This window comes from Vulpes vulpes, chromosome 14 (assembly GCF_048418805.1).
Source record: "Vulpes vulpes isolate BD-2025 chromosome 14, VulVul3, whole genome shotgun sequence".
NCBI lineage: Eukaryota > Metazoa > Chordata > Mammalia > Carnivora > Canidae > Vulpes > Vulpes vulpes.
Genome location: NC_132793.1, coordinates 96,869,310 through 96,891,171, shown reverse-complemented (window position 1 = coordinate 96,891,171; position 21,862 = coordinate 96,869,310). Strand labels below are relative to the sequence as shown.

Genomic DNA, 21,862 nt, shown 5'->3' with positions numbered 1-21,862 from the left:
GGTTCCCTTGGCAGGGCTGCTTCTACTGTGGGCATGAATGCAACAGGTTCTGAGCTGGAGACTGCAGCCGGGTGGCTCATCTGCCTGTGCTTGCTACGATTCTGTGTTCTTCAGCGTCCTTCCAGATAGCCTCTCCATGCTGGTCTGCCTAATGGGGGAGCGGAATGCTAGTTGTGCCAAGCTGAGGGTCCTGTTTTACAGATCGACCTCTCTGTAGATAAGTAATGTAGCATTCTGGTTGATATCTCAGAGGGACTCATGTTTTAGGGTTGATGAAACCTGATTTAGGGTGGGGGCTAGATCTCAGGATTGTTTTCCATGGCTGCTGTAGCAAATGACCACACACTCAGTGACTTAAAACCATACACATTTATGGTCCTACAGTTCTGGAGATCGGAGGTTGAAATGGGTCTCACGGGGCTAACATGAAGGCGTCAGCAGGACTGCGTTCTTTCCGAGGCTCCAAGAGAGAATCTGTTCCCTTGCCTTTTCCAATTTCTTGAGGCCAACTGCATTCCTAGGCTTGTGGCTCCTTTCTCCATGTTCAAAACCAGCAGCTTAGTATTTTCAAATTTCTCCTGACTCTGACAACCCCTGCCTTCCTCTGTTAGTTATGAGAATCCTTGGGATTCTTGCAGTGGGTCCATGCAGATAACCCAGGGTGGTCCCTCCATCTCGAGATGCTTAATTGAATCACACCTGCAAATCCCTTTTACCATGTAAAATAACATCTGCACAGGTTCCAGGGATTAGGAGCCATTACTCTGTCTACCATCATTATCCTTACCGAGATAATACATACCCCTTTGGGAGAACTCTTGGATGGTGGTCAGCTCGTCCCCTTTGTCACTGCATATACTCTGCTTTTTGAAGTTGTCCTCCCTTCGTGGTGAGGCATGGAGGAGGGCATTCATATCCCACATGAACATCAAGGAAACTGAGGTTCATGGAAGTTGAGTAGTTTTGTGGGTTTGGAACCTATTCTGGCGAGCAGCGCTATCCTTTTCATTATACCATGCTTCCTTTCCAACCCAGATTTAACAGATAGGGATGCTGAGATTTATTTCTGTGAGACAAATAAGTAGAGAATCATGAGAAGGAATACAGTTTCCCAACCAGGTGGTGGGAATGTAGAAAGAAGGCATACAGGTGTTGTGGCGTGCTGGGGATTGCTTTGTCTGCTTCAAAAGCCAACATTCCTCAGTTGCTGGTGTCACTCTGCACTTTCTCATAAAACTGAGCCAACAAACCAGGTTACAAATCACCTCGAAAAGGAAGCAGGAAAATCTTTTATTTCATTAAATTCATTCATTCATTTATTCATTCACTAATTATTCATTCATTCTTTTATCACTTACAGAAGGCCTTTCCTCTGGTGAGTGCTGTGGGGAGTATGGAGATGTCTAAGGTATGGCTTTTTTTCTAAAGGAGTTCAGTTGACACGAGAGACTCCTAACTCTGGGAAACAAACAAGGGGTGGTGGAAAGGGAGGTGGGCGGGGGGTGGGGGTGACTGGGTGACAGGCACTGAGGGGGGCACTTGATGGGATGAGCACTGGGTGTTATGCTATATGTTGGCAAATTGAACTCCAATAAAAAAAATTAAGGAGTTCAGTTGAACAGTTCAGCTTGGTGATCTGTCTTGTAGGTCACACAGCACGGATGTTGCAGTTGAAAGATTCCAACCAAAATCCTAGCTGTTCATCCCTAGTGTGTGATGCTGGGCCAGTTACCTGACCTCTGTGAGCTTGCCTCATTTTTTTTTCTTCTATACGATGGGATAATAACTGTAGCTACCTTGGGAAGTCCTTGTGAGGACTGAATGAATGTCAAGTGTTGGGCTCTGAGCTAGGCTCATGGCAGATGCTCATGAGATGTTCTCTACCCTTCCTTCCCCTCAGTCCTTAGCAATACCTTTAGAGAAAAGAGCAAAGTGTGGATGAGTGTGGTGGGGAGTGTGGAAAATGGATTTAAACATTCTGGGATGTAATTAATTAATGGACAGAGGCCAGCCTGGAAACTGATCCTTTGTGTGGCCATTCTAGAATGAGCTTATTACCCGGTGCCCCCTGTTCAAGGCTGCTGGGAAGATATTTTATTCTCCAAACCCACACAGAAAGCACTGTCCAGCCAGCTTTTCTTGCATCCTCTGGCAGAAAGGCTCAGTAGGGGCTGATAAAGCACAATGTCCACCTGTCCTGATTTTGGGAAAGAAAAGCTTTTTTCTATGGAACAAATAGCTTCTGAATAGAAAGAAAATACTCCAGAGGCATAACAGACACAGAATGGGCCCAGGGACAGCCCAGAGGGAGTAGGGGGGCATAGGGAGCTGAAATGCCCATGAGGATGTGGGGTTGTGGAGGGGAAGGAGAAGCTGAGTGTTCTACTGGGCTCTGGCACAATGCCTTTATGGGTGGAGTTCAAGTTTTAGTCACTGCATATTGGGGGTATATAAATAGATCCAGGGGTTCACCAGGATTTCCGTGCTAGTTCTGCCAAGCTAAGGAGGTTCAGGAATAGTTCTTTGAGCTTTTCTTTTCTTTTTCTCTTATAAACCTTAACGTGGCATGTGTTTTGTGGACTAGAAGGAGGCTTGGAAGAGGTTGTGAATAATGACATTTGGGGCTCTGCACAGAAAAACACCCCCTAGGTATTTGTGCAGAGAAATGGAGAGCATTCTTCTCTTTCTCAGATTCATCCCAAGGGCTCAAACCAAACTTGAGATCATGCAGAAACTGCAGCACCACCCGCCTGAGACACATCCCATCACCAGCCCTTCTTGATCTCTCACAGAGGTTGTCAGCCCCTCCCAGGAGCAGTTCACCCCTCCCACGGCCAGCCAGCCTCAGAGGCTGTTCTCCTAGGAAGTGGGATGTGCGAGCGGGTGGAGGTGTCAGAACGCAAAAGCTGTTCTGTTCTTTCCTTAAAAATGAACTTTGCAGCTTGTAAGCAAGGATTTCTCTGCATGTATCAGAGCAAGTGAGTGGACCAGATAGCAATACAGGGTCTGGAATCCCCCAGACTCTCAATCCCCCGCCACCTGACTGAATACAAGATCCTCATGCCCCCGTGTACCAGTCTCTTGTCCTGCTGCTTTCTAGACAGGGTCAAATAATCACAGAGGAAGTTGGTATGTGAGATCCCTGGCAGCGGGGCACATCACAAATATTAAAAATGTCCTGGGGTAGATACACAACACATCCAGAACTGAGTCTGTTGGGGGTATCTGCCCTCAAAATAATTAGAGTCTAATTGGCAAAATAGATATGCAATTGACCATCACATCAGCTAGAGTAGATTGAATTAGGGGAGGCACTGTGGCATTGTGGCTGAACCAAGAAAGAAGGCAAAGCCAGCAAAGGTGTAGTATGTTTGGGAAAAGCCCAGAACTAGAATGTGGTCTGAGTGCACAGATGTGGCCGCAAAGGTGGATGGAACCCAAGTGGAAGTAACATGTAGGTGTCCAGCACGATGAGCCTAGTGTGGGTGACAGCTGCCCGGGAGGGCCTTAAGGGCTATGCTGGGAAGTTGCTGGGCAGTAGGCAGCCCTGGCTTCTTTAGAAGGGATTTATTTTATTTTTTTTTAGTCTGATCTGGTCTGTGGTTGGAGGCAGTATGACTTTGTGTTTTTTGGCCTGCTCCCTGGTTAGACTCTGAGCCCTGCCATTTACTAATTGTGTGCCCGAGAGTATGATTTTCCTGAGCTTCTGCTTCGTCTTCTGTAAAATGGAGAGGAGAATAGTACCCATGTAGGGGGCTTGAGAGAGTTCAGTGTGCCAAACTGTTAGAGCACTTTGCTAGTGACTGGTACTTGGCATGGCTCAGCAAGGGGAGTGCATGTTAATAGGAGATGACTCCTTGGGAAGATGGGAGACTGTCATTTTGGGGCCATTTGGGCAGTTATTGTGCATGCAGGTCGAGGATGTGCCCCTGCCTGCACCTGGACAGCAGTAGGGGAGGGAAAGGAGAAGCTAATGATGACTGATTAGATGCCTGGGACTTGGCAGGTGTAGGAGGAAGGAAGTGGGGCTGAGGTTCCCAGGTCAGGGCAGCTGGGAGGGAGGATAGAGCAGTGTTGGAGGAGTACTGATTCCACATGGGGGCACTTCAGGGGCTGGGTACATCTGCATGGGCAGGTGCATGAGCACATTGCAAATTCAGGGGTAGGGCCAAGGTTGAGTTATGTGGTAGAAATGGCAGCAATCTTCCAGAGAGATGGTAGAGGCAAGAGAGAGATGTGTTGTGCAGAGCACCATAGAGAATATTTCCGTTTAAGCTGGAAGTGGAGGATAAGGAACAGAGAACAAGAGAGAGAGAAAAAGCATTCAGGGAAGAAATCAGGAGAGTCAGGAAAGAGCAGGGTTCATGGATCCCAGCGCAAGAGAGAGATGATCAAGAAGGGGGTCCGGAAGGAGAGGGACCTGAAGGAGGTGCCTGGATGGTAATCAGCGCATCCTGGTGAGCCTGGAAGATGCACTGCCAGCACAGCAGTGAAAACAAGACCAAGAGTGACCAGCAGTTAACGGGGCGGGGCGGGGGGGCAGGCAGGACACAGGCCAGTGAATCCAGACATTCCTCAAAGTATTTGGTGGTGAAAGTGATGCAGGCTGGCTGGGTCTGAGGACCCAGGCTCCCACAGGACCAGCCAAGAGGGTCTGCTTCGTGCCGGATAGGAATCAAATGTGAGCCGGAGAAAGTACACACAGAATAAATTTACTGAGTAGCATGAGTGATAGAGAATAGCCGAGGAAGTGTCCGGGGGACTCAGAAAGGAGAGAAGAATGACTCTCATCATTTCTTGGGCTAGGGGTTTATGTTAGAAAAGGAGGGCAGCCCCGGTGGCGCAGCGGTTTGGCACCACCTGCAGCCCAGGGTGTGATCCTGGAGACCCGGGATCGAGTCCCATGAGGGGCTCCCTGCATGGAGCCTGCTTCTCCCTCTGCCTGTGTCTCTGCCTCTCTCTCGCTCTCTCTGAATGAATAAATAAATAAATCTTAAAAAAAAAATAAAAAAAAAGAAAAGGAATCCAAGGTGGGGTCCAGTCAAATGCAATCATCAGGGGAACAATAGGTATTATCCCATAAATTATTAAAAGTACAAGTATGGATGCCAGCGTCAACCAAGGTTTATTTGAAGCTAATGTCCTGTGACATGTTTGGGACCTGGATTTTCTTAGGTGTTATCAGGTGTTTGGGGCCTAGGACAAAACTCAGAGAATGATTAATTCTCTTGCTTCCCCCTTGAAGTGGGAACTTCAAGGTTCTTTGGCTTGTTCAGAACTGGAGGCCTGGAGAAACAGAGCAGATATGGAAACAGCAGATGTGGAGCCTTTCTAAAATGGAGCCCCTTCAGCTTCCCTGTCTCAAAAGGAAGGACAGGATACAGATTGAGGTGATGGGAAAGGGAGCAGAGAGAAATGTTTTCAGATAGTGTGATATCTGCGTGTCTTTACGGGGTGGAAAAAGGGAGCGTGTAAGGAGCTTAGAGATGCAGAAGGAAGAGGTGCGGGATGGAGCCAAGTTTAGGAACAAATGGGAGCAGCAAGGCTGAGCCCAGGGGGAGGTGAGCTTTAGAAACAGGGTGGTGGTGGTGCTGAAAAGCAGGCATGGAGAGGGGGAGATGGGGATGGTTGGACGCGGGAGGCACTGTGAGTGAAGGTGACAGCATTTATGGATCTGGGGGTGTGGTCAGGAAGTAAGAGTGGCAGTTCAGGGAGTGGGGTGGGATTCTTGAGAAAGGCTTGAATCAGCCCCGCGGGGGGGGGGGGGGGTTAAGATGAGGCACTTACTATGGGCTCTCCAGCCACTGACAAACAGGACAGGGGCTCAGCTGATTTGAGCATCTGCCTTGGAGGTTGAGCAGATGAGTACGTGTGTGTGTGTGTGTGTGTGTGTGTGTGTCTACACATATTATGTGTGTGTGTATGGATACGTGTAGTTTGTTTTTTATTTCACTGTTGTTGATTTTCTTTTACACTGAGTGTTTGGCAGCATAAGCAATGGGAAAAAGAGAGAATGGGTTTCTGCTGGCAACGGTGCCTGTCTGTGGTATCTCCTGGAACCGTCAGCATTTCACATACAGTCAGTGCATAATGGGAACTGGGAGACCAAAGAACACTGGGATCTGTTATGTGCCACAGTCTGGGAGACCTTTCCCATCATCCGCATTGGCTCAGTGAGGGGGGTGCCTGAGTGGCTCAGCTGATGGAACATCAGCTCAGGTCATGCTTTCAAGGTCATGGGATCAAGCCTTGCCTAGGGCTCCACGCTCAGTCTGGAGTCTGCTTGGTGTTTTCTCTCTCTGCCCCTCCTCCTGCTCATGCACACACACACACACACACACACACACACTCTTTCTCTCTCTGTCTCTCTCAAATAAGTAAATCTTAAAAAAAAAAAACACAAAATGAATCACTCAAACCCTGTGAGGAAGGCTACACTTTTATTCACATTTTGCTGATGGAGAAACTGAGGGCCAGAAAAGTTAAAGGACTTGAATATGGTCATATACAGAGTAAATGGTGAAGGCGGAAATGGACATCTGTGACCATGTAAGAAAAGGCATTTTTTTTTTTTTGACATTCTGTGCATGCAGTGCAGACTTGGTTTTGGAACTAAATGGGCATGAAGGAGTAGCTTTTGCTTTTGGGCCAGATGCATCAGTAAGCACAGGACTTTGACCGTAGAAAGGAGACCAACCCTATTCGACTGCTGCCCTCCTGCTGCACTGCTCTCAGGCAATATGTGTGGGAACTTTTCCTCCCTTTCTCTCTCTCTGTCTCTTTTTTCTTTTTTGGATACTGCCTGCTCAAATGCACAGGAATTGACAAATTCTAATGATAGTCTATTTTGGAGGGAGTGTTAAATTATTCAGACTCAGGCACAATTAGAATGTCTCTAGCAGCCTCGACTTCCTGCTTGAACCTACAGATGTTATTTTGCGGAGCCCAGTGCGGATCTGCAGACGACACCCTGGGCAGGCAGGTGGCAGGGCTCGCATCCACTGTCCAGGAGCCTATAAATCCAAACCTTCCCTGTTTCCAGCCCCAGGCTGTGGTATCCCTGGGCAGGACTGGCACCGTGGTGACCAGACCCTGGCTGGAGCTTCTTTGCATTCGTGTAGGTGTGGCTGTAAAGTATGCCGACTTCCAGATGCTAGAAAAGCTGCCACATGCTTCCATGGTGACCACACATGCAGTTTTGCTTTTCTCTGAGCTCCCAAAGGTCCACATCCATGCATTGGAGCTTTGTGCAGCATCTTTCCAAAACTGAGGCGGGCTGTGATTTCTGAACATGGGAGTCCTCTCATAACTCTCCACTTTTCTTGCCACTGCTCAGCCTCTTCTCCTCCAGGAACTTCCTTGCCTCCTCTGATGAGGATGTTGCTGCACAAGGCTATCCAGGATTACTCTGATTCTAGCCCTCATTATGGAAATATCTGGAGGGAGAGACAGTGCAATAATGCAGCTGTGATGTAGGGTGATTATTTATTATCTGACCCAGGACACTTACCAGAGTGAAAAGTGGGCGCTCTTTCATAGCAACAAGTGACAGCAATTTGGCATGATGACCACTCTTGAAGGAATAAGGGCTTCAGATGAACTGTATGCTTAACTTCAAGGGACCTTAGTTTTCCCATCTGTTAAACCGAAGCTTACTCTTCATGATCACATGGGAGTAATATAGCTAATACACCCAGCACAATTCCTAACACATAGGTGTTCAATACATATTAGCTCTTTCTTCTTTTTAGTTTAAAAAACACAGAGACTCAGAGCACCTGGATGGATCAATTGATTAAGCATTGAGTTTTGGTTTTGCATCAGTTCATGATCTCAGACTTGTGAGATCCAGCCCCGGATAGGGCTCTGTGCTCAGCATGGAGTCTACTTGAAATTCTCTTTTTCTCCCTCTCCTTTACCCCTCTCTTTGCTTGCACTCATGTGCTCTTTCTCTCTCTCTTAAACAAACAAACAAACAAACAAACAAACGAAATCTATTTAAAAATAGAACATAGACTTGATTTTTTAAAAAAGACAGCAACAATAAAAACCATCTACACCAAAATCATGTATAGGATTCCTGAACTCCACCTACTCTCTGCCCCTCCCCCACATCTTGTACTCTTGGTAACCCAGATTGGGGTGTTGCTCTTTTGGTCAGCTCTTTCCTCTTCTCCCCAGGTGTTTCTTATCTCTATATAGTGGTGTTTCTCAACATTTTTTTTCATTATTAGCCCTCAGGAGGCTTTTCAGACATTTCCCCCCACTAATTGCCAATGATTCCCTCCTTATGAAATTTTAATACCACAGATGCTCCATGTTTCTATTTATGTATCATGGCCCTTTAAGGAGCCACAAACCATTGTATACCTAGGGTCCCCTTCACCTCACAGAGCCAAATTTTTCCCCATTCAAGAAATGATTTTCACACTCATGGGGCCAAGGTCTCCCCCTTTGAGAATTCTTAGCATATACCATGGTCAACATCTATCTTCCCACTCCATGTTAGATCCTCCCGTGCATGGGGTTTGGTGCTTCTGGGTTGGAGCCTACATGATGGGGAGGGGGAAGAGCAATGAGAATCAGGAAGAACTACCTTCCTTTGAACAAATGCCTCAAGGCACTTTATTACTAACCTTCATAGCAACCCTGCAAGACAATTTTTTTTTTCATGGATAAGAAAGCTAAAGCTCAGTGAGGGAAAGTCATCCACAGCTGAAGTGACAAGTGACAGAAAGAGGATTTAAGACTGTGTCTGTCAGATATGAAAATTGAAAACCCTTAGGCCACACTGCCTCTTCATGAAGACCAGGGAGAAGGTGATGGTAAAAGAAAACCAGCATTAGCTGAGCTCCTTCTATGTGGCTGGGGCTCTTTTAGGTACTTATCTCTGTGAAGTGGGTGTCCCAGTTTTAGAGATGAAAATGGGTTTGCAATGATTATTTTGCTAAATCTCGCATGGACAGCATTTATGAAAGCTGGATTATGACCCAGGTCTGCTTGTTCCTAGAACCCCTGTCTCTGACCATTATGAGAGAGGACATGCTCTGAGCCTCTACCTTCCTGGAGAATGAGAAAACCTCTATAGTTGTAGCTTCCTCCCATGACCAGTAATTTATGTGTTTCAACTCCTCTCCCCAATACATACACTCAATTTTTTAGGGCACAGATAGGAAGAGAAATATACACAATACTGTTTTGAAAACTTTGTAATTATCACTACCATCCTCAAACTATGAGGATCTGGGAATCCCAGATTAAATCACTGGTCCCTGATATGGCAAAGAGTGACCTGCGCTCTTTGGAGATATTATAACAGGATGGCATTTGGTCAGTCATGGGCAAATGGTGTGGCTTAGGTATGAACCTCAGATCTGGAAGAAGAGAGTGGCCCTACCTGAGCAGGTTGCTGGGAGATTTGATGCAGGGGGAATATATCTGACAACTCCAGAATATAAGGAATCAGTTTCTGGGAGGTTCCTCTCTAGGGCCCTTTGGAATGTCTTTAGGGAGAGAACTTTAATCTACATATGCGGATCCCAGCCAGTGGAACAGCCATAGGAGGGCCCAGACTCTATGGGTGCTTTGCCCCAGGCAGAGAACCATGCAGGGGGATAAGGAATCTTGGGGGCAGCATCCCCAAGCCCCTTATGTCCTTCATTTCATCATTGACCTGATACGCTGAGTCCTGACCTGACAGCCAGACAGGACCCACCCTGGCTTCCATACCCTGGAGCAAGAGCTCAGGCTCCAGTAGGCAGACTGCTTTTTTTAGTTATCCTGTCTGTCTCTCCAGGAGCAGGAATGGCTGCCTCTTTCCCCTGGGAAGGTGGGGGCGGTGACAGCCAGGGTTGGCTGGCTCTCCTGCTGCGCAGAGAGGCATCTGGAGGCTGGCTCCTAGGGATCCAGAACTGGCGGTGATGAAACACAGAGCAGCAGCTCTGGCCCTAGAAGCAAGATGGCTCTGAAGGGGCTGCTCATTCCTGCCCTCCTGGAAACAGGCTACTTCACCTGACAAGTGTTACAGCAGATTAAGAAAGAAATATCTGGTCCTAAATGAAGAATTAGATTCTGAGCAGAAGACAGTCTGCAGGCAAATCAAAAGTGCCTGTGCCTGATTTGCAGGGAATGGAAGTCCCAACTCATAAACCAGCTATTGGGATGACTTGGGAAAATAAGGCCATCGGCAAGCCTCAGTTCTCCAGCTATAAGATGAGATGGGTCAGATAACTTCCACACACCATTTTTTCCCCTGTTTCTATATATTTTAAAAATGGTTTTGTTGAAAATTGGAATATGTTATTAGAGAACCCCTCCAGACTCTAATTATTAGTCACCCCAACTAATGAATAGTTTAAGGCATGCTCATATCAGAATCCAGCAACTGAAGACAAGAGTGACATCGCAGCATCTGCTTAAATCTATTACTTGTTTCTAACTTATTATTATTAAGTTTACTATGGATAAAGAGGCAGCAAATAACTAGTGAGTAGCTATATGCCAGGCATGAGAGGGTAAATATATTACACATGCATTTACCTTTAGATTCAGAAATCTTACTTCTATGATTTAACTATAAAAGTACAGCAATGGAAATGTGAAAAATATATACCCAATGTTATTAATTGTAGCTAAGAACATCAGAACATGTGTTGACCTAAACACATCAAATAGGTTAAAACCTATAGGTTCATAATGGTACTCAGAATAACATATCTTATTGGTCACTTTGCAGGATGCTAGGGAACCATCTTATTATTTTGAAAACTGGTAGATAAGGGAAAGAATCAGATGTTTACTTTGCTTTTCCTTTGCAAGCTGTATCTCAGGACAAGCAAATAGTAGATATGGGGGAAGTTTCTCTTTATATAAGTATTCCAGCTAATGATTGAAGAAATAATTTTATAATTAGGATTTTGTAATCCTGTCATGGGGTCTAGGGAATGATCATCTGTGTCTATTGGCATCATGGGAAGAAAAACAGCAAGATTTTATGTGCCCTTGATAGAAATACTACAATGCCTTTGAAGTAGCTTTGACAACCTCCTAATCCCCCTACAAAGCTAACCTGAATATGAATAACAGCTGTCCAATAGGTTTCTGTGATGATAGAAAAATTCTATCTGCACAGCCCAATGTAGTAGCTACTAACCATATGTGGGTATTGAGAACCTGAAATAAGACTAGTGTGACTGAGGTACTTAGTTATTAAGATTTAAATAGCTATGTGTGGCTAAGCATTGCTACATTGGGCAGCTCTAGACTTACCTATGAACTATGGGAGACACAGGGGATGGAAGAACATGTCAAATGACACCATAGGAATGCAAGCAGCAGAACACACTCTATAGGAGACTTTATAGGACAAACTATCTGCTCTCACCAACAAATAAAATAAGAGGTAGTGAGGAGAATGCATAAATTATTAAAGACAAGTGATATCAACCAATTATAAGGTATGGGGCTTATCTGAATCGTGATTTGAACAAATACTTTAAAAAGATTATGAGATATTACAAAAGTATTATTGTTTTAGGTGTTATAATGCTATATTGATTGTTTTTAAGAGGAGACCTATTTTTAAAAGGAGTCTTATTTTTAAAGAGACACTGCTGATATATTTATGGATGAAATCATGTAATATCTCGGGCTTAATTTAAAATAATCCCATGTGTATGAAAGGGAAAACTGTGTGAGGTGTAGATGAAACAAAATTGGAATGAGTTGGTAATTGTTGAAGCTGGTTGGTGGGTGTATAGCAGTTCATTATATCATTTTCTTTATGTTGGAGAGTGTTTGGAAATTTTCACAATAAAATGTAAAAAACAAAAAAAAAGTAAGGGAAACTTCCAAGAATCCCCTCTCCAACCCCAAATAACAATAGCCATAATAGCAATAAGAACCTCACCTTTGAATTGAAATCAGAGCTGAGAGTTGGGGGCAGAGGATATACAAAGGTTACCCTAAGGGGAAGGTAGGGTCCCCTGAGGGCAAACACCACTATTGATACTGTAGTAAGGAGAATAAGTTTAGGGCCAGGGAAAGCATTGCAGGACAAGAACTAAGATTTCTCCAGCAAGTTGCAATCCTAGCTAAAGTGATCCCATATTTAGTATCCTTGGCTCTCAGATCTCAAATTCTCAAATTCACTTTGCAAGACAGCATCCTCCATTTTGGCATGTTGAATTCCCATGGGTTAAGATTAGGCAAATATGAACAAATATTAGGGTGTATGTAGAACCTGTCATCTAAACTGGGGCACTTTTGAAGATCAGACGGTGTGCCAAAATAACTAACATGTATAAATTACTGCAAAAAGATATAAACCCAGATTGTGGAGAAAACAAGGAATATGGCCCCCTGACAAACAAGAGGGAAGAAGACAAGGTCTCTTCTGTTCCTGGAGTTTGGTGGGAGTGAGAATCTGCATCTCACCCCAGATCATCTGGAAGTTGGGCTCATGCTCTTGATCAGTGGTTCTCAGTGTGTGGTCCAGGACCTGTAGCATTAGCATCATCTGGGAACTTGTTAGAAATACAAAGTCTTGGGCCCTACCCTAAATCTAATAAAGTAGGTGATGGAGCCTAGCCAGGTGTTTTGGAGCAACTCCTCCATGTGATTCCGATGCACCAAGTTTGAAAAATACTGGTCTAGGTAAACATTTTAAAACTGATGTTCATCAGCTATTAGGAAACATTCCACGAATGTCACTATGCCAATGACATTTTTCTTAAAAGTAATAGCAGATGGGAAAACAGTTAACATTTTCCCAATAATAAACATTTAATGGCACTAGGTAGGTCTATAAATAAGGTATAATAAAAGTCGTATGGCAATTATCCTTTAAGAAGGATTTAAAAATAATAAAAATGCCTTTTATGTAAGTATTTTCTATCCCAAAGGTATGGTGATTGTCCCAGAGAAGGACAAAATAACACCTTCTTAAAGGAGCCTTTCATTAAATATATGGCTCTCTTAGGTGCCATTTTGGGGATCCTTCCTCCAAGGAGTTAGGTTCTTAAATGCTTCTGGCTGTAACTGTCTTTAATCAGCACTAGCTCATTTAGCGCTGGTCTCACTTAACCTGGGATCTGGGCAGCAACCATTCCTGTCTCTTCTCTTTGATCTACTCCAACAAAAATTGGAGAATATGGCTGATGTTAAGCTTCCCTTTCCCCACTGGGCTTCCTGAATTCACCAAACTGGGCTTGGGATATGTACCAGATATTTTTTGTGGCTTAAACCACCCTTTCCTGCTAAGGTCATGCTTGTTCTTGTCCTGAACAAAGTTTTGGCATGCCTCAGTGGCTGTTTATCACTTTTGTATTAAGCATAATAGGATGGGCCCCTCATTAATTACAGTCTTGCTGAGAGTTAGTAAACAGATGGAGAGATAGAAGTCTCTCTGCTTTCTTATGGCCACAGGCATCAAACAGAAACCCATAGAGCCTCAGATGAACATATGTTAATGCTAAGATTGTCCACACTTCCCCCAACATCTCTTAAAAATAGAGCAGTTACTGGATGGAAGCTAGAAGCACCAAGGTGGTATGGATTGGACCCAAAGAGTGGCCTAGAATTGCAGTGTTTCTTAAACCCCACTTCTGGAACTCCCTACATTATTTGGGAACCTTTTAAAATATAGAGCCTCTTTTGCACCCCATCGCAAAACAATTTCCATTAGCAGGTTCTGCTAATTGAGACCTGAGAAACTTCAATTTCGGAAAGTGTCTTGGGGGATTCTGATATACAGCTTGAGTATGGAACTGCTAATGTCAGAGATGTTCTGGCAAGGGCTGGAAGTTTTCCCCAGTCCTTTGCTGATGTCATCTATGGTCTTTTGCAGCCCAGATGTTAGGGACATGCTCTTCTCTGGGAAGATTTGATGTTTTCAGGAACATCTTTGCAGTTTACTGCTCCAACCTATCCCAACCTAGTGAAGGGTGAGTCCATCAGAGTGGCCTGGTTGGGAACACAGACAGGCCCCCAGCACAGACAAGCTAAACCTGGCTCTGCTACTCACCACTTGGGGTGAATTAGCAAATTCCTGTGAGTCTCGCATTGCTTATTTGAACAATGATAAGAATAATATTTACTTGGAGGGCTCTTATGGAGATTAAGTAAGAGAATATAAGTAAAATATTTAGTCAATAGCATAGCACATGGTGTATACTCAATAAATCATTTTTTTTTTTTCTCTTGAAGGTTCAAGCCTATAGTTGCCACATAGGTTTTTGTTTGTTTGTTTTCCTGGAGAGAGCTCACATTTTGGTGACACTTTTCCGCTAAGAGAGATGATAGAAAGTTTCATTTCGAGAGTTAATGCTGTACCTGGAAGAGTATGGGTTTAGAAGACAGACACTTTCTGATGGAAATTGGCAGTAAAGAACTTAGGGTCCCACAATGTTGATGTGAGCTCGCTCAGGCTCCTGAGCAGCCAGCTGAATAGCACAAAAGAAGTAGAGATATAAAAGAGTAGGTGGCTCTTGCAGGAATCTCAATGCAGCCCAGATGTTAGCAAGAAGCACTCTGACTCTTCAAGGTAGGTATGGGTTGGCTTACACTGTAGGAAAGCCCCACATTTATTGCAGGTCTTGGGGACTTTCATGCCAAGGTCAATGTTGACATCTTTCCTCTGCTGACTTCTGTCCTTTATTCTGGCTTGCACAGCAACTTTCCTTGGTTGCCACAAAAACTCTTTGGATGTACGGCATGTTTTACTTAAGATTGGAGAAATGGGCATGAATTTATATCATAGTAGGGCAACAATTTAAACTCAAATAGTAAGCCTCCCTGTTATAAGACCCCTTCTTCCTTGTGGCCCCTTATATCCCACTGTTCTGACAACTCATCCAGTTCACTCCAAAAGTGAATCATTTCAGGACCCCTTTTTCTGTTTTTTATTGCTAACCCATGCTCCAGGGTTTCTGCTGCTCTTAAAATGATAATTTCTTTTTTATCCCCGATCCAAACTAAAATATTTAAGCAACAAGATGCTGAGCAAATATAGGCATGATCATGGGGGTGGCAGAGGTGGTATTAGCAATGGAAAGAGAGACTGTATCCAAGAGATACTTGGAAATAAGATCCCACAACAAATTGAGCATGAGAAGAAAAACAAAAGGAAATGGAAAGGAGGAACCAACATTTACTGAACACCAGTATCTATCTCATGTAACCCCTAAAAACCCCTAATTGGATTGATTACACACCTAGGTTTGGGGACTATTGGAATGGGTAGCCATGAAAATCCCCTGTATCTCCAGAGTCTATGAATCCTGTCATCTGTTAAGAGAGGGTGAGTCATGGTTTTCCCTATCTTGGATTCTTTAAAACACAATCTTCTGTTCATGTGGGTAGTGACAACTGGTCAAATATTATTTGTTTATTTTTTAAAAAAGATTTTATTTATTTATTCATGAGAGACACACACACACACAGAGGCAGAGACATAGGCAGAGGGAGAAGCAGGGAACCTGATGTGATACTCGATCCCAGGACCCCAGGATCCTGAGCCAAAGGCAGAGGCTCAACCACTGAGCCACCTAGATGTCCCTCTGTTTCTTTCTTAGGGAAGATATGATACTAAGCTGCCTTTAAAATATCTAGGCTGCACATTCTCCTTGTAATAGAAAATGTTATTTGCTCTGGCAGTGCTTGCTGATGATGTCAGCAGACCACACACACTTTACTTTGAAGAAGCTGGATCATGTTTATACACCTGCAGGAATTAGCTAGAGAGATCAAGATGAGGTTCTTAGTTGGTATCACGTTTATTAAAAAAACACAGAAGGGCAAACACAAGACTGAGGTGGTTTGAGGAATATAGCATGCTTACACACACTTTTCCTTGGCATGCTTGAATAATAAGAAGAAAAGGTCTCAGGAGAGTCAGTGGTAAGTGTATATTTTCTGGGTCTTGGAGAAGACACTGCTCAATATCTCTCCAGTTCTTGAGTCAAAGCTTTCATGGATTTTTAAAAAGCATTGGCTCATTCTTCCCCAAATAGACGGATGCTAGTAATAAATAATGAAAAAATATTGAATACTAGGAAAATGACATGCAATTTTCCCTTCCTCTTTGATATAAGCCCTTCTGAATAATTGATGCACACATCTTTTCTGGTGGCAAAGGGCCTTTCCTTAAAGGGAGGTATAATGTAGATGAAGCTGAGAGAGACTTTCTGAGACTGTAGCTAGTTCCAAGGACTTGGAGGCTTTGGCCACTAAACCTTTTTTTTCTCAACAGAGGGTTATCTCTTAGGTGAAGACACGGTGTAGAGAGGTGATGCTTCCCCCCACTTTTCTCACTTTATTCTGTGATGCTGAGTCGTCTTTGGCAGCTGTCCTGTTCCTCATTTTTTAAAGTAGGAAGGTTCTATAATTAACTGGAGCTTATTTTTGCTGTGTTAATTAATGTGTGCATATAGGAGATTGCTGTTTTCCCTTAAGGTGTGATGAATAGAACTGGTTTTCATGGAAGTCACCTAGAGCTTTAGCAGATGTAGCAATTGTCTTTGGGAAACATTCACACTGGACAGCAAAACACAACAAATTCTGCTTGACAAAATCTACCAGGGAATAAAGGGTGGTCCTCAGACGCCACTAGGCTCTCTGGAGGCATTTGAGGATGATGAGCAGAGTGCAAAGAACCTGTCCACTGAAATCGGTCAGACCTGAATCTGAGTCTTAATGCCACCCACAGTGACTGTGTGGTCTTTGGTAAGTTGCTTAACCAACTGGAGTCATGTTTGTCCATTCTATAGATGGAATCATGTTTGTTCATTCCATAGATGAAAAGGTTCTAAGATGTGTAATTCAGCTCATGAGTCTACAAGTTGGTCATGACTGTTTATCCTATCACACTGCTAGCTCTTTGGGAACACACTCTGTGTCCTATTTGATTTTTGTCTCCACTGCCTATTAAGGGTAGGAACTCATTTTTGAAAGAATGAAAGAGGATTTGGCCTCGTTTGGTTAGTAAAGTTCACAAAGGAGCAGGAGATAGTGATGGTGTGTACAAACTCTTGAGCCCTAAACTCTTAACATATCTCTGTCCATAAAGGAATTTGGACTCATCACTCAATCTCAGAGTATTGGGCTTGCCAGCCCACAGAGGCTGCAACCTGTCCTTCCCACACAGTCCTTCTGGTCTAAGAGTCTTCTGTAGCTCCCTGAAGCTTCAGAGACACCAGTGGTCCAGCCCAGGCAGCTCAGATGGGCCATGCAACCACTCCTCTCTTGGGTTTTTCCATTGGCCAGTGACAGTGTTGTAGGCAAGCAGAGTGTGACATGCAGTGGGATATAGGTCTCCTCTGCCTCAGAGACCTCTCTGCAATCTCTGCTTCTGCTCTTCTTCTCCCACTCCAGGGAATCTCTTTTTGCCCATGTGAGGTCAAGGCTCTCTTTTTAGGACACTCAATCCCATGTACAGAATCCTCTTTCCAATAGGCCTTAGGTCTTTGGAACACACGAGCCAGAAACACTCTCAGGTGATTTATTTTCTGCTCTGCTGTAAACCTCTCCTGGGTGCCAATGTGCAAAACTCACTACTTGCTTGAATGGGGCAAGGGAGAGTTAATATCTTAAAATACTATATCACAGTGCCCAAGAGGAAATAATTGTCTTATTAGAGATGGCAAATATTACAGGCCTTTAGGGGCTATGGATTCATTCTGGTTGTAAGATGGTGATAAAACTTCAGGTACCATCTCAGAATTTAAGGCAGGGAGAAGAATAGAAGAGATAAGTTTTCTTTTCACATGTTTCCATTTTTAACAAGAAGGAAAACAGCATTTCAGAAGCCCCAAAAGATTAACTTTTATATCTCATTGACCAGGATTGGGTCACCCAGCCTCCTGTAACTACACAGGAAGCTAGGAAAACAACCGCTGGCTTTCCAGCCTCAATGGGGGGGAGACAGCAAGAGAGAGAGGGTCAGGAATGCAGTTGGGTTTGTTTTAGTCTGAATTCCCTCAGAAGCAGATGCTTACAGAAGGATTTGAAGGTAGTAGTTAGGTTGGTTGGTGGAATAACCCCTAATAGGGAAGTGGGGAAGTGAGGCAAAAAGGAGAAGCCTCATGTATTAGAGCTCTCCAGAGAAATAGAACCAATATGTTTTACACACACACACACACACACACACACACACACACACACACATTATTACATATATATAACATATATCTTATATTATTACACACACTTACTATAAGGAATTGGCTCACATGGATTTGGGAGACTGAGAAGTCCAAGATTGGCAGTCAGCTAGCTGGAGACCCAGGAGAACTGATGGCATAAATTCCAGTCTGAACCTGAAGGCAGAAGATGTCCCAACTCAAAGACAGTCAAGCAGAAAGGAAGAATTCTTTCTAGTCAGATTTTGTTCTAGTCAGGCCTTCAGTGGAGGGGGCAAGGCCCACCACACCAGGGAGGGTGGTCTGCATTGCTCAGTCTACCATACCAGTTCACGTGCTACTTTCATTTAGAAATACCCTCACAGACCCATCCAGAATAATGTTTGACTAAATGTCTGGGCATCCTTTGACCCAGCCAAGCTGATACCTCAAGTTAACCATCACACCAAAAAAGAGGGCATTGTCCACTGAGGGCAGCTGGAGTCCAGTTCTGATGGAGTGACTCCAGGAGCCAGAGCAAAATGTACTCTTAGGGAGTTACCATACTTCCACCAGCCACTGGTTGAGGCCTGCTGGGGGCAGGTTTAGTCCCTGACACTTTTGCTCTGCCCATGAGCTGGCAAACAGGCTTCGGCCAGAGAATAACTTCAGGCAAAGCAGATACTGGCCATTGGAAGTCTGGAGGGTGTTCTCAAGTAGTAAGATGAGGAGATGTGGATGAGCAAGGCCATTATCAACTGACAGTGTGCCATGTATGGTGTGGTGAAGCACATGGAGGTTGAATAAGTGCTTTTTTTAATCTCAAAACATTTTTAGACTTTTTTTTTTTTTTTAAAAAAGGCTTTATTTACTTATTTGAGAAAGAGAAAGAGATAGTGAAGGAGAGCATTAGCCAGAGAAGGGGAGAGGGGCAGAGGGAGAGGAAGAAGCAGGCTCCTTGCTGAGCAAGGAGCTTGAGGTGGGGCTCGATCCCAGGACCCTGGGATCATGACCTAAACTAAAAGCAAAATGCCTAACTAACTGAGCCACACAGGCACTCCTAAAAGTTTTTAGATTTGTAGATTGATAAGTCTCAGATGTTTTGACCTCTAGGACTTTATTTCAGAAGAGAAACTTGTGCTCTTAAGACATTTTCTCTGGGAATGAACCACTAAAGACAAAATGAGGATCCTATAAACAGAAGCTTAAGGGATGGGACTATTGATGTTGTTACAACCACTGGGAGCTGAGGTCTTAGTCACTCCGTGAGGGAGGGTGAATCACATTACCTTATGTAACCTTCAAATTCAACCTCGGGCAAGATGGTGCTATCCGTTGTTCCCAAGAGAGAAAACTGAGGTCAGGAAGAGGGAGGAATTTGTGCAAGTCACACAGCTGAAAAAGTCACACAGTGGAGTCCAGGGCCACCTGACGATAAAACCGGTGCCCTTTCCATGATACTCAGCTGTTCCTCCAGGAAAATAACCTTTCAAAGGCTCAGCATGAATTAATAATACTATAATTATACAGTTCTACACTTTTTCTTCAGCTGACTCACACCCAGGGCAGTGGTAGAAAGTTGTTTTTCTAATGGGAGAATAAGTTGCAGTGACCCTCTGACCTCCTGCCTCCCTTCCTTTCTCCTCTTCCCCCCCTTGCCTTTTCCTTCTGTCTCCTTCAATCCCTTTCTCTCTCTCTCTTTCATCAGATACATACAGCTGTTGGTAGCACTAGTGTCATGTTCCTGAGCCCATCATGGTAGCTCATGCTGGGCTAACCATACCCTTGACCTGTTGATACTTCCTCCTGAGGTATCAGTAGTCAGACAGTTGCGATATGTGAGTTAGACAAATGTAAGCTGCAAAAGAAATTTGGCTCTCTTCAATCCTTCTGTTATTAAGGTTAATACAGAGCAAATGTATGAAGCCCCCTCCTTCTTTGGAACCCCTCTTGATGCACAGCCCCTGCACAAGGGAGGACCAGGCACCCATGGTTGTGTCTGCTTTCATGAGCACAAGGCAGATACATGCTTGAGAGGGGAACCAATCAGATTATATTTTCTGTCCTGGGGATTTATTCATTTATTTTTAAAAATTTATTTATTCATGAGAAACATAGAAAGAGAGGCAGAGACACAGGCAGAGGGAGAAGCAGGCTTCCTGTGGGGAGCCCGATGTGGGACTTGATCCCAGGACCAGGGGATCATGACCTGAGAGGAAGGCAGCCACTCAACCACTGAGCCACCCAGGTGCCCCTGTCCTGGAGATTTATTTCTGAGGCTGTGAGAGACCAAAATAGTCACGCTGTGGCCAACCATGCTACAAAATCAAGTGTGAGCCTCAGCTATGGAGGAGCAGAGGAGCTCAGAGTGAGCAGAAAGCAGGCAGATGCTTGCCAGGAAGCAGAGACAAGAGAACAGATGGCAAGGAGTTTGGATCCTGCACCCCATCCCTCCCCAGGCTAGACTTCCCTCCCCTGTTGAAAAGAGCCACATGATTTTGCTTGAAGAACCCCACATGTAACTGGGAAGGGGCATGGGCTTCTTTTCATCCAGATGATCCCCAGTCAACATGATTTGTGTAAGAGCCTGTGGGCTTTGACCACAGATGCTACCTCATGATGGGCATGGAACTTAGCCAGTACAGACATGGAGCATGGACAGCTAAGCAGGCTTGTGCAAATTCAAACCTGTGTGTTTACTTGCAACATTGATCAAAGCCAGGACTTCTGATTAAAACAAAACAAAACCACAACCATCAAAAAAAGAACCATAACAGTAATGGTTGCCCGGGGAGTTTGAGTCAACTTATCAGGTGGTTTCTATAAAAGAGTTAAATTTCAGTTTTATCATTTTGCTGTAATATCCCTAGGGGACAAATTTTGATTTATTTGCTTGGCTGGTTATCTAAAAAGGTAAACAGAAACAAAAAGAGGTGGGTATATCTAAGATCAGCCTAATACCACCCTCTGTGGCCTGATGAAGAGGTATTGGCTCATTGCCACGTGAGGGGGTGGTCTGCACGGTGAAAGAACCATGGGGCTTCTCACCCAGCACAGGAAAAGGTAGAATGGTTATAGGATGTTTAGGAAGGGTAAAGTTTAGGTAAAATGGAAATAAAAGTTCAAAACAAAGCAGAGATGGGTATCAGGGTGTCAGTGTCAGTTCTGGACTGTAAATTGGTCCAGGCTCCTGTTTCCTTGGAAACAACATAGTTAAGATAAATGTGAATGTCTTCCGAACCCCCTTCTCTGAAGCTCTGCTCTTGGGCTGGAAATCAGGGCCACATCTCTGTGTCAGAGTGACTTAGATCCTCCCCCAGGCGAGAATGACATGTTTCATTCTTATCCATATAATTTCCAAAGCTGAGTTTCTGGCTGTCTCTGATTTTAGAGATCAAGGATTTCCAGGATGTGAGAAAGCCATGGTTAACTCAAAGAAGGTTATAATGGGCAGTGTGTCCTTGGGAGAAATATTATTTTCTATTACTTTGCTGCTGGCTTTGTCTGTATGTGTTATCTCAGCTTGATGAATCGCCAGGCAGATTTTTACTTCTTCGGTCTGAACTAAATCTTAACTTTCTCAAAACTTTGGGGCTATTTGGAGGAGAATGTGGTAGGTAATGGGTCCGTACTCCTTAATGTTTCTCAAACTTGTAGCTATTCTAAATGATTACAAACCATGAAGGTGTTTAAAGAGCAGCGAAGTGGGAGGTGCCAGCCTGGCTGGTATGGCAGCTGGGACATCC

At 44.2% G+C, this 21,862-nt stretch overlaps 1 protein-coding gene across 16 annotated transcripts in view; it reads left to right on the top strand.

The window, feature by feature from the left end:
* Positions 1-21,862, top strand: part of SV2B (synaptic vesicle glycoprotein 2B) — a 173,548-nt gene that overhangs the window by 22,068 nt on the left and 129,618 nt on the right. For 4 of the 16 annotated variants that reach the window (XM_072737226.1, XM_072737218.1, XM_072737223.1 and 1 more), the window contains one exon: positions 1,361-1,408. The exons of the other annotated variants lie outside the window; for them this stretch is intronic. The gene's annotated coding sequence lies outside the window, so the exon portion shown is untranslated. The remainder of the gene's footprint in view (positions 1-1,360; positions 1,409-21,862) is intronic. 16 annotated transcript variants of the gene reach the window in all.